This window comes from Mugil cephalus, chromosome 1, assembly GCF_022458985.1.
Source record: "Mugil cephalus isolate CIBA_MC_2020 chromosome 1, CIBA_Mcephalus_1.1, whole genome shotgun sequence".
In the NCBI taxonomy this organism is placed as follows: Eukaryota; Metazoa; Chordata; class Actinopteri; order Mugiliformes; family Mugilidae; genus Mugil; species Mugil cephalus.
In genome coordinates, this window is record NC_061770.1 from 16,474,931 (window position 1) to 16,488,554 (window position 13,624).

Genomic DNA, 13,624 nt, shown 5'->3' on the forward strand with positions numbered 1-13,624 from the left:
AAGGCGAGCTGTTTAGAGTTTCCAAAGAAATCAGGGCCCGCTGCAACGTCGCGGCAAAAGAACGAGAAACGAAATATCTTAGAGGCTCGTCTGTCGGCCTCTTCCTCCCCTCCTTCCCCGCCGCACACACACACACACACACATGACCTCTGTCCCTGTGGCTCAGAGGCAAAGTTAAAACAACAGCGGTGTCTAATAGCAGTATATGAGTTTAAACTGCGGTGCCATGCTTTTTACAAGCCTACATCAAAGGGGTAAACAGCAGCCCGTAGCCGCGAAGTAGACTTACATGTTATTGGCCGGCCTTGTTGGATGCATACCTCACATTCCTTCAGTTTAATCTCTTATGTAAAGGATATTCTCCTTTTCCATCGCCGGCAAACCCCACAATGCACCTCTGCCGTGTTATCATAGCAAACAAGCACACATACACACAGACACACACAAAGATCATGATATATAAACATATGGGGATGGCACTGGAGGAATTAAACGTTCGAGGCTATTAAGAGAAAGCTCAATAAGCATACAGTAAGATAATTTTTCCTGCAGAATTCTTTAAACCGCTCTCAGGCTTTTGCTCTTTCTTGTTTTACAGTTCAAAGCACAAAACCTCTAGATCTCACTTTACAGCCAGAGCAGGGTAGATATGTGTGCTCTACCTCTTCCGCAGGAGCAACATTATAAAAGTACTTTAGCCTCTTAAACTATTAATGTGAAGCCGTGTGCTCTATAAAACCTCATAAAGCATTGGAAGTACATTTCTATTGAGGCTAATGTGTCAAGGAGGTCACATATCTGTTTATCTGCTGCGAAGACATGGTGGACTTTTTTTTTTTTAAAGCAGAACGTGCCCTTCTCTGATTTCAAAAGGTATTTACTGTATCTTTCTGCTTTCTGCATGAACTTCAAGTCACAGTCGGGAGTCTCGTTGTTTCTGTTGTGGTGTTTGCAGCTAAAATACAGAACGATGCAGGCCTCACATTGCTAGGTTTCGCAACGCTCCTGTTAGTCCTGAGACGTGGCTCTTCCAGGTCAAATCAGGTCACTGCAGCAAATATTACCTGAGGTGGATTTTCTTAGCTGAGATAATCCGGGATAAAATGTACGGGCTGCCAAGTACGAGTCATTTTCCTCTCTATAGTTATTATTTTTATTGTAGTGACATTTTGAATTGGACCAAACTGCTCCCAGTGAATTCACATTCATCATTCATTGATTCTAAAAAAAGCCACTCAACCAGCTCAATCGAATCTCGTCATCTGGTGCGTGATTCATCCCCTACTCGGGATTATTAATGCATACTCGTACGCTGGGCGATGATGGCGATGACACACGCGCCGCCATTATGTCACAACGTATGTTTACCCCGGCGCTTTGCCTTCCGTCGCGCCCACACGGATCGGCTGTGTGCGCAGCTCCAACAAATGGCTAAACCGTAGTAACTTAAGCCACTGTCGTTCAGCGTAAACGACTTAGAAAGAAAAGAACAGCCATTGGCTCGGCCTGCAACCCGCTCGCTCTCATCAAAAAAAAAAAAAAAAAGGTACCGCAGGCAAATCAATGGCCATCCTGCAAACACTTTGTTTTCTCCACGTCTTAATCAATATGTAATGAAACAGGAGTATGAGCGGCAGAGTTCTTAGTTAACGTGTGAATATGTTGTTTGTTATTCCACTGTGGCTGTTGATATTTTATTATTGGTATTAATTATTGCGCAACGGAAGAAATGAGCGAGAGGAAATGCATTATGCTGCACGGTGTATGGGTGCACGAGTGTTGGTTGGGGGGATGGGCTTTATTGATCTGAGCGGGACTCATCATGACAGAGAAGGGTTGAGAGATGGACAGGTGGAGAGATGGGTGTAATGAAAGGGAAAAGCACGTATCATTTTAGCTCCGGTATTAGAGCTGCTCCGCACAGCACATTAGCAGATTGGCTGACCCGAGGGCCATTAGCAAAGACTGTTGACAAACCATTTAAAAATGGACGGTGCGCTTTTTTGTTCTTACACTGTCCCCATTCAGTTAAATCCATAGCCCGCAGGGAGGAAACGCAACCTGTGCGTTAACCAAATCGGATCAGGGGGTTTGTGTCTGGGGAAAGGTGGAACAAAGCGAGCTCTTAAAACCAGAACATGCTGCGAGACACAGAACAAAAAAAAAAAAAAAAAAAATCAGTTCACTTCTTTTTGAGAATCAAAGGCAGGCTTTCAAACAAAGGGAAGGATTCGATGCTGTACAGGCTTTTGATGATGACAATGCTTTTTTTTTAATATGGTACTATCGAGCCTTATAAACGTGCATTTGGAGGCAACACAGACATTTCTTTCCTGTGGCACAGCTTCCCACACACCTAGTGGTATTCAGGATGCACCCTGAGGAAAGTCTGAGGTACGTACGTGCAGGCTGTCAGATAAAAAAGAAGAGCAAACAAAACAAGGATGAGAATGGAGTTTATGTAGGATTAAAGTCAGACAGTCAGCCCACGTGTAAACCAAACATACGCTGAATATCATATTTTTACTTAATTGACTCTAACGGAGTGACTTTTAGGTCGTGCTGAAATGCACACAGCATTACTGGGTACATGTGGTCGAAGAAAAGCCCATTCAAAGACAAAATGTGTAATTGAATTAGACTGACAATGCACTGCTGAAAGGCTCTTCCAATCGGTTTGACATTTTCAAAAATGCATTTGTAAAAAAATATGAAGGGATTTGACTGAGAAATACACAAACATCTGAAGTAGTATGCCAAGCGCATTCACTTATACAATATATAAGGGTACACACATTTATGTATAGCTGCACCCATTTGTATTACGTGTTTAATGTAAGTACAGTTCCACAGCTGAGTAGATTTTTCTTATGAGAGTGTTTTCCATGAGAGATACAGGGAATGGAATATGCAAGGAGATTTGGGATTTAGCTTTACAAGAAGGCTTTGTCTGAGACTCTCTCCACGTAATCTGTTTCGCTCTTCTCACACAAGCTCGTACAGATAACGCACCCTTTTTCCTTGACATAACCGTGACCCGCTCTGTTCTCCAGCTGAGGCGGTAAGGGCAGCTTCACCTGTGTCAGGGAGTTAAGGGTAAAGATAACTTGGCAGCAACTATGGCAGTAGCGTAGCAACGAATCAGTGTTTCCATCTGTGGATCCAAAATGTCCATCTCTCTTTTCTGCACACATAGACATAGCCACTTCTTTCTATCACCTTCTCTTACTTTCTTTCTTTCTTTCTGCTTTATGCCAGGGTCACGTCCTGTGTATGCATTCTGCATCTACACACGTTGCCATTGCATCTGAGTGTGTGTTTATTTGTGACTGTGGGGGGGCTGCTGTTGACTCATGCAGGCGCCGAGTTAGGACAAGGATCCCCCGCAGCAATGACACGCACAAATGTTTACGTGCTTGGACGGCAAAGACGCAGAAAATAAATAACATAAGATGGAACTATAGCTGCCTCACACTTCTTTGCCTATGAACGTCCACGTGTGCCCATGGACACGCATGGAAAAACATATACGCATGTGGAGTCAACTTACTCGTCAGTTCATTAGGTACACTAGTGTTAACAAATGCATTCTAATGTAACAGTCCTGCAAAAAAACTGTGTTGTGCTTGTGCAGTTTCTATTATTTTAACAAAACCATGGACTCCACTAACAAACAGAAGCACCCTCTGCTGCGATCATACAGTTGAATTACCGACCGTTCTGATGCCGTCTCAACATAAGCTGAGCATTTCGACGGTCACGTAGGAGGATTTAGTGCAGGTCAGTTACATAAGAATGCATTCATTTTCATGAGTGTGCCTAATGAACTGGCAAATGAGCGTATAGAACACGTTAAGGTCTGTTTTAAATTTGCAAATGACATTTTTTTTTTCCCTTGAAGGCCTTCGAGGCAGACTTGCGTCATCGGTATTATTGGAAGCGTACAGCGATAAACTGCACAATCAATGAGGCCATGGATGAATAAAGCACTAGACGATAATTTTAGACCAAAGTCTAATCTGCATTGTTGACAATTGATTTAACTTGTGATAAATAGCATGACTTCGTGAGGTGTTATTATTTTGTTTATGTCCATTTTTTATTATTTTTATTTTTTTTGGATCTCTTACGCAACGTTCCGATTTAACTCGGGCCCATTTGCTGTATTTTCCAGCCAATTTAATGTGAAATTTTCCTCCTCCGGCGCGTCGGTAATTATTATGAGTCTGTGATGTGTTACAGACTCAGGAGGGTTCATTGTCTTGCTCAAGGGCGTTTTAGAGCAGGGTGGCTGTTTTCAGACATGGGAACTTGATCCCCCAAGGTTTTCTGCCGGCGAACCTGCGACCCCAAGATGCATGAATAGATGTTGATAACAAGCGGAGTGTGCTTTTGACGGAAAGCAGCACCTCTGGCAGATGCAGAGGGGGCGGGGGGGGGGGGGGGGGGGGGGGGGGGAATTGCTGCGACAGACCCAGTGGGTCTTATTTTTGTCTCGGCTAGGGAACCTCCTTTGTCATCGGCTTATAAGGCAGAAAAAAAAAGCAGCTAAAATAGATGAAATTGAAGATATGCTGCTGGACTGCTGAGGCCCAGCCTTGTGTTCAGCAAGTCTGAGATATTTTTACACTTTGCACCCCAGCCCACCCTCCACATCGTCATCGTCCTCTTGCCCTCCCATCCAGCCCCCTGCCTCCTCTCTGCTGTGCAGCCGATCTCCTCCATATTGTTTCTCCCTTGCACATGCAAAAGAGAAAAAGGAGAAAGAGAGGCAGAGATCGTAAGTGGAAGAAAGGAAGATTAGACTCATAGTTATTGTGGAGGCTGTTGTTCCCAGAACTCCCAACTGGATGAAGAAATCGGCCGGTCTGAATTCTGGGCTGCTGTGTTTCATGATCTGCTGGCTTGGAATGTGATCACCGAGTGGAGCATTAACATCATTCCTGGGGCATTCTCGTTTTCTCTCTTCTCGTCGTTCCTCTCTCCCAGCTCCCCCTTTCTCTCTATTTCTGACTGGTCAGCATACAGCCAGTCAGATGGTTATTAATGATGCCTTCTCCCCCCCCCTTTTTTTTTTTTTTTTCTCCCAGCTAATTCTCTCTTTCCCTTTTTTTTTGCTCTGCTGAGTGGCCTTGCCCTGACATATTTCCAGGGGCTCCCATACACCTCTTCCCCTCTGTCTCCCTTTTTTCTCTTTCTCAGAACTCTGTTTGTAAATGCGCTGAGGAGAAGAATGAGGGAACAAACTATGAAACACAGGAGTGCATTCCATACCTTGTTTAGAAAGAATTCTCCAACGGCGCAGAGGGGGAGAGGAGCCACTTCCCCCTGCGATTCTACCCCCACTTTCAGCCCATATGGCTCTTTTTATGTCTGCAGTCTTCAGGGGCTTCTATGACATTTGTTCTTCCCATACGAGTAACCCGGTTATTGCTCTCAGGATGTTTTGCTCGCTCCTCCTGATCGGAATCTGCGCTTGTAACGAAGTGTGATTGAGAGAAGTTCACTTTCTAATCAGAACATCTCCTCTTCTCGGCGAGACTGGAGCACGCTTACTGTAAGTCTGGGCAACAGGTTGACTGCGACGATTACTTCAATGGCCCCTCAGGCAGTCGGAGCGCTGAGACTTTTTTTTTTTTTTTTTTTAATTCTGGCTGCTCTCCTCTACAGCTCTCCCAGGAGAATGCTCGGTAGAGGCCTTTGCTGAGAAACTTTCCAAAACAGTGCGCAAAGCAAACAGTGGGAAGTGACAATATTGAGAGTGATGTGGTGCTGTGCTCGGGCCTTGCCTACCAAGCACAGGAGCTGAGCTGCATCAACGTTAGCTGACCCCGAGATCAACAACATAGGAGCTGCTACCTTGTTCTTAATCAGAGTTGCAGTTAAAGGGTTATTACACCATTTTAAGAGACCTCGACAAATATAATTTAAGACCCAAACATATCAGATTCTTTTGAATAATCGATTTCTTGCCTGCTACAATGGAAATCAAAGCTGAACGTTTCCCATTTGTTGTCAAATATGTGCAGTGCGTAAACTCTGCAAAAAGACGGCACAATAACTAACGACGCTTACAACTCTGTTTAGCCAGTGAAGATGGGAACACAATCAAAGCTGACAGTTGGCACTTTCATATTTTTTTTTATTTAGTTCCTTTGTGATGCAGAAAAGAGCGAACATAACGTACATAAGTTGGATTACATTAAAGAACACAATGCTTTGCATGAAGGAACCATGTAGAATGAAAATAATAACACTTGAAGTGGACTCGTCATCGTGGCTCAGTGGGAGATAGAATGATCCCACTTACAATACTTAAAGAAGTCTCCATCATAAACAAGCTCATTAATGAAAGTCCTCAAAACAGCCATTGTAGCGGGAGACGACATGGCCGGCCTCCTCATCAGTAGTCCGGGACCGCAAACGAAGGTTTGTTTGCTCTTTGTCGTTTTATTCATGCTTTCAAACATGACAAAATATGGCTTCTCGCTAATAAAGCTATGCACGTTTGCAAGCTCAGAATCAGGCAACATTGCTGTAAAGACGTCACGAATGTCCTCGTTGGATTTAAATGACTTGTGCCTCGGTACAGTATGGAGACCTCCAATGGCAGCTCAACATCAATGTCCATAGCCGACGTACAGTAAAAGCTACACAGCTATTAACTAAGCCTCACATTTACGACACCATTCTAAATTAAGCAAACAAATACCAAATACACACTATCAGATGTTTTATGGTTGGACACCGTGCTTTCCAATTGGCGTTAAGCGCACCGGCTAAAAATTTTATATCTACAGCAAATTTAGGGTAAATTGAACACAATTTAAGACCTTAATTTTAATCTGAGACATTTTATGGCTTTTTAATGACCTGCGGGGATCCCGAGTTAAGACAGCGGCTGCAAGTCCTAAGCAGAGGCCCAACTGCCCAACTAAATCATTAAATGCTTTAATCATATACTGTTGAGTATGTGTTGACTTCTGACTTGAATTCTCCCTCCTGTTCATCTCTCTACGTGATGCAAGTTCATGGTTTATGTGTTGCATAAGCACGTCCCAAGTATCTCAAGTATTAGTAAATCACAGCGTATTCTGGGTAAAACGGGACTCTTTTTCGAACAAATAAACCTTACTGACCTGTTTTTTTGGCTCGGTTCACTCGGGCAGAAAACTTGGGGAAAAAAATGTTAAAAGCTCAGTGCACTTTTACTGGGAAATTATTTAGTGGTCTTTAATAAGACCTTTCCCTTTCCCCTCGTCTCCTGTGTATACGTTGTTAGTTTGCTACGTTGTTAGCAAACCACAAATTGACCCGTTTTTTTCCTCCTGGCTGTCAGCAGATGACACGGTGATTGTCAGTTGTCTGCATGTAGCATTGATTGTTGCCATAGACACGCAGCGCTAAGTTCGGAGATAGCCTGCAGCTGGTCTACTGTCTACTGCAGCTAATGCTTCAGTGTCTGGGTTGTTGAAGGAAAAGGAAATGTGTAAGTGTCACTGATTTGATTCATTCCGGGCACCTGTATTTTATTCTGCTCTGTCTCCACTTTTTGTTTCCTGGCATCTCAGCTGTGAACTATCTAAAAAAAGGCTAAATGCCTCCCAAAATCTGTAAGGTTTTATTTTTAAGCAACTTCCTAACTCAGTTCATCTGCAAAGGTGCCTAAGACCCAAGAACATAGCAACATCATCTCCAGGCCATCTCAGTATTTAATGTGAGACAGCAGTAACCATCAGAATATACTTTTTCCTTAAGACAGTAAACACTGTTCATTGCATGGATGTAGACCACGGATTACAGGTGGATCTGAGCCCCAGGCTACCCTGCAACACTTGAATGGATTTTGCGTATTCATAAGACGCCCTTTTGGCGGCCATATGGAGAGCTCCTGCTGCGAATGAGCGATCTGATCTGAAACAGACAAAAGCTGACAGGTGCAGATGGTTTTTCTTGAATTCGGAATGAGATTTTCAAAGGCATCCTTTGTGCGCGCGCCTTTGTTTTACAAATAACTGTAAGACTTCGTGCCGTGGTTGCCTCGCGAACACGGATGCAAATCTGCGCTCATTTGCTGCACTCTGCATGCATGTGCGCCACAAACAGATGTGTGAGCGCGCGCCCACATGTGTAGGTTGATTTCATGTCTTGCCGATGGCTAATCTTTTGTGCGCCTGTCCCTCACTCGCTCTCCTTCTGGGTTTAGTTGCTATGGCAATGAGAGTGGGGAGACATGGAGAGCCATGGAAAGGAATGAGAATATGTGTCTGGAAAGCCCATCAAGTCTGACTGAGAATCATTATACCAGCACATCTTTACGCCTGCAGGTCAGAACAGGGCACCAGATCTGTATGAGCATTATACTTTTTTTTTTTTTTTTTTGCTTTAGTTATCTTAAGCACGGGTCTTCAACATTTTTCAAGCCAAGGACCCCCAAACTGATGGAGAGATTAAGTAGGGACCCCCCTAGGCCGGGCTTAGTGCTATTCATAATATATCATTGTTATCATTTTGTATTCAATATTCAAATAATACACAGATTCAGATATTCTTTTTTTTTTTTATTTTAAACATGTGCAACAGTAGGGTGGCCAGCTGTCATAAACCTAAATATGCCTGACATAAACATAGCAGCGTGCATCTTAGGATCGTTGGGACTAAATAGGATCTTGGCCAATTGTGGGGGAACCTGACATGGTAACGTGTAATATGCGGCCTTGTGATTGGCTCAGCAGAGATAGGGGCGGGGCTTACTGTGTAAGGGAGGCTTAGATTGACAGGTCTCGGCTAGTGGGGCGCTCTGCGTAAAAATGGTTGAGGCAGCTCCTGTATTGCTGAATGAATGGAGAGCTGGGAGAAAGATAATGTCTTCTGCCTCCATTTATCCCTTTAATAAAATATGTTGGATACATGTTAATGTGTACTTAATTTAAATTTGTGGTGGAAAATTAAAAAAATATATATAAATATATATAAAAATGTCTAATCAATCAAAGATTTTGCGACCCCCCTGCAGTACCTCCGTGGACCCCCTAAGGGTTGCGGACCCCCTGTTGAACACCCATGCTCTAAGTGTTCTGAAGGCTTAGGTTCTAAAGGTACGATTGCATGTGATGCCATGTCTGAGGAATTCGCCAGACAGGTAAAACCGCTCCTGCCCACTATTCACATCTGACTCATTACGGTGTATACAGCAGTCACGGCTACTCGCAGCTCAGACCAGTGACCTTGTACATAGCCAGCGTGAAAAACAGCAAGAGCCCGGAGCTGAGCGCACCAGAGCTGTCAGGCAGACTGGAGCCAGGAGGAGAGGCTCCACATCCCCAGCAGGCACCGCGGCCCCGTCTCCAGCTCCGCTCGCGGGCCTCCTGACTGCGCCACTGCCACAGCTGCCATATGAAATCACAATCGCTTTTAATTTGCTGTATGTTCCCAGCCACCTCGGGCCTAATGGCGGCCCTGTTTACCCCTAAACACGAGTGCGAGCAATTCCTTCTCTCGCTTTCCGTCTCTCCTCGAATGTGCGTGCCCAGATAATCATAGTGATGATCAGCGGCGCCCAGTGTGCGCGGTGCCGGCTGCTAAAACGGCAAAAAAAAAAAAAAAAGGACGGTGCTGATCATCACCGTGATTATCTGGGCACACACTAAAAGAGAGTGCTATGTAGACACCGCAAGGTCATGCAAGTGTTTTGCCGGCCCATATTTTCACACAATACTCTCAGGCATTTTTCAGTGGACCTCATATTAGAAAACTGAGCGAACATTTATGTTTTAGCTTCCTTTGGCCGAGCCCTGCGTTCATAAATTTCCTCATACAGGAAAAACATTCATCGCACACATTGAATTAAAGTGAATGTGACTTTCACTTTGCTGCGAATTTTCCCCGCTAGCCCGCTTTATATTTCTGCCCTACATTTCGGAGTCAGAGTTTTTTAGTCCTCTACATTTATAAGCCGCAACTAAATTATGATGTGCTAAAATCAATTGAAATCATACCCCGCCACACTGTGGTATCGCTTCTTTTACTTCTGTAAAAGTATCCTATACTTCTTCCGCTACTGTAGAATCAGTGAGAGCTAAATTGGTCTGGATCCGCTGTCTCTGTCACATCTCAAGAAAAGTGAATATTTTTTTTGCCAGAACTCGAGCTGAAAAGCCAGAACTTTGCTTAACTGTTTCCCCCCTGAAGATTGTACCTTAGAGTTACTCTTTAGAAGAGTATTTGAGGAGTTTCAAATGATTGAACATCTGATTGATTTTCTTGATGTGCAACATCTCCAGAATTGCACTGATCAGGCATAACATTATGACCTAATACTGTGTAGGTCTCCCTTGTGCCTCCAAAACAGTTGTGACTCACCAGAGAAAGGACATGGGTCTTCTGGATGTTGTTAGTGGGGGTCTTTGGGACCCGTGGGTTGAGGGGACAGGCCTCTGTGGATCAGGCTTATTCCAGTGCATCCCACGGATACTTGATCAGTTTGTGATTTAGTGAATTTTGAGGCCATGGTCAACTATTTGTGCTGTTTTTCATGTTTTTTTTTTAGTTGTTCCTTAATCGTTTTTGTGTGTGCGTGTCCGTGTCAGGCTGTATCCTGCTGAGGATGGCTGCTGCCATCAGGGAGTGTCATTATTGCTATGTGGTAGGGGTTTCTGGTCTGGTCTGGTCTGGTCTGGTCTGGTCTAGGTTGATTGTACATGTCTACAAGTAACATCCGAATGAACGTCAGGTCCAAAAGTTTCCCAGCAGAACTCTCTGAACTGTCACAAGATGGTCAATGTTGTTTACTTCTCCGGTCAGTGGTTTTAGTGCTGTGGCTGATCGGTTTATATTTACGTTTTAATGACCTCTCTTTGTACCTTCTGATTAAAAAAGACTGAGAATGAAAGCTTTACTTGGTTAAATAAAAAATGCACATTCGACCCAACCTTTTTAATGTTTGACGTACAGACAAAAAAAAAAAAAAACATGAATCTTAATTCATCCTTGAGACACACGGGGTAACGTGCAAACAATGGAATCAGGAGCTCTTAATTATTGCCATGCTGACAAGGATTGATTTGGTCTCCGTCTTGCTGCTGAACAGTCGCTGATTATATTCACTCAGACAAAAACAACTGAGGGCTGTGTATGTCTGTGGAGCTACTGTGGAGCGGTTCACCTCTAAAGTTAAACTGTAAAATGATTAAAAAGAGTTAAGCATCATGAGTACTTCACAAATTTTTTGAAAACTTGTATTATGTATCAGAAAATTACAGTATAAACCAATGGCCAAGCAACTGAATACTTCAAAAGTAAACAGACAAACATAATTATACTGTCTATTTAATTTTAAATACAAATGAACCTATTGAACTGTAATATTTATTTTGAAATGCTATGCATGCAATGAAGTGCCCAGTATTCAAGTGTTGATTCAAAATGTCAGTGGTCAGGTCAAATCTTGAGTTTTGAAGTAGGATATTGAATTTACATGCCGGGAAGGGCCTAATAAGAGACTCACTGAGATGCATTGTGGGAAATATAGATGCTTAGTCCTTAATAAATGCAAAGGACTGACCTCTGCTGCTTTAAATTTTGGCCTTTTTTAATAGTTCAGTAAGTGGTCCATGCAAAATTACTGAGATTTGTCGGTTTAAGTGAATTATTGTTGGTAAATATTGTGCTTTCAATATCTATATACTTGGTAGTCCCTTGGTTCGCACTGCTAATAAATCAGCCTGAGTGTGAAATGGAGCACATTGGGACCATAATCCTCAGAATCTGGCGTTGTATTTGTGTGGGTTCGGTTCCCCAGATAGAGCGTACAAATAAATAGAGGCAGATGGGACCAGGAACTTGGCAGGTCTCCTAATGGTTCTGGAGGAATGTCTGCAGTCTTCGGGCCCAGCGACCGCAAACACGGTTCCAGTCTCTAACTGCAAAGAGCCCGCAGCGGCGGTCGAAGAAAACCAGTGTCTGTGGTGAGACGGCGACCGCCTGCTCGCATCGATGCGCCCTGTTTTTCCCCCGACGGAGCCGAGATCCAGTGCAGATGCAGATGCAGAGCGGGGTGCGATTGAAACCTCGGCTGAGATGTCGGGATTATTATCTCAGCAGGGAGCAGCGGCTGTGACGTAAATGCACAGCGATCACCGGGTTGCGATGCGTTGCGATGCTCTTGTTGACCTGATTTTGACAGTCAGTGGCACCGTGGTTCATATCTATTTATCAATTGGAGACGTTTCATAAGCTCTCATCTGGAGAATTGTCTGAATCACTCTCTGAATCACATTGTTCCGTAGACTAAAGGATTAATAACAGCTTCATCTTTTCAGGCCTGCTTTTTTTTTCTCCCTTTCTTTTTTCCAGTGACTGTCAAAGCTTTGATGTTTTAACTGGTGAAAAATATGCCACGGAGTCTGGCTGCGCTCGCTGATGGCGGGAGGACGACTCTGATGGCTTGTTTGTGTGTCGCTTGATGCGTCTACCACGTATTTCCTTCTGTGCTCCTGGAAGCGCAGCAGTCTGTGTATGTGTGTGTCTGCACGAACTAGGTCAGTAGAAGGATAGGAAACCACTGTTCACTTCTGCAGCGTGTCACTCCAAAAGTTTAAGGCCAAAACATTCACATATGGTATGTCCATGTTCCCATGCATAGGATTAAGTATATTTTCACATGCAGCATATGTGCTGTGTGTCTCCTTTAAGTTTTTATTTGCCTCTCTCTTGCATAACCTGTTTGTATTTCTTGCCTCTTCCCGTCTAGCCCATCTCACGGCCTCTTTCTCTTTCTACTGGTTGATAAAATTCACAGCCTGGTAGTTTCAGACGATTTCTAAGTTTATGGATTATGTATCTTTAAGCCTCATGCCAAAGTGAAGAGATAAAAAGCATAAATATATATATTTTTTTGTCCTTTCCCTCCCATGTCCCCGTTGTTTCTGTGCCAGTTGGTTTTGCATGTCGAGCTTGTGCTGGTCTCAGCAGGTCTGGGGCAGAGGAAGGTGGACGGGATCAGGGAAGGGAGCTGTGTGTCCTGATCCCAGAGCAGGACCCGTGCGGCCGCCCTCTGGAAAAAAACGCTGCACGGCGCACGGAGAGGGCAAGAGAGGGTTAGAGAGCAAAGGAAGGTGGCAGGCCCCAGATGCAAGCTGTAGAGGGGAAGGAGAAGCTGAGAAGGGAAGGGAGGAGGGAGGACGGGTTTTAAAACAGAAAAGCGCAACGCCAGGAATTGTAAATCAGCCCAAATAAAAGACGCGCAAACCCGCCTGAGGCCAACAACGTGAAACATACTGGAAGAGACAGAGATAAGAAACTAAAAGTCAGGAGTTTCCAAAGGTTTAAAGGCAGCGTTTTTATTGAGGATCACTGCTGACGAGTATAATGCGAGATTTTAAACGTTGCGTTATAAAACAAGTGGTAATACATGTCAGAAGGTTTCCGGCCATATGCCTCAGGTTCTAAGTGCCTCCTGGTCTCCCCGGTCCTTCAGGTTGCTCATCTGAGTGCCTGAGTGCAAGCCCGGGCCCTGCTGGTTGATGGGAAGAGTGTCCATTTCCTCTGAGTGGGTGAAATGTTACATGCCAGCGGAGTCTGAGCATGAGCTGGAGAGGGCAATGAATGGGAGAGAGATAAGCTG

The 13,624-nt window shown here is 44.1% G+C and overlaps 1 protein-coding gene across 4 annotated transcripts in view; it reads left to right on the forward strand.

The window, feature by feature from the left end:
- The window catches only part of arhgef25a (Rho guanine nucleotide exchange factor (GEF) 25a), a 44,010-nt gene that overhangs the window by 12,775 nt on the left and 17,611 nt on the right, over positions 1-13,624 (forward strand). The window lies entirely within an intron of this gene.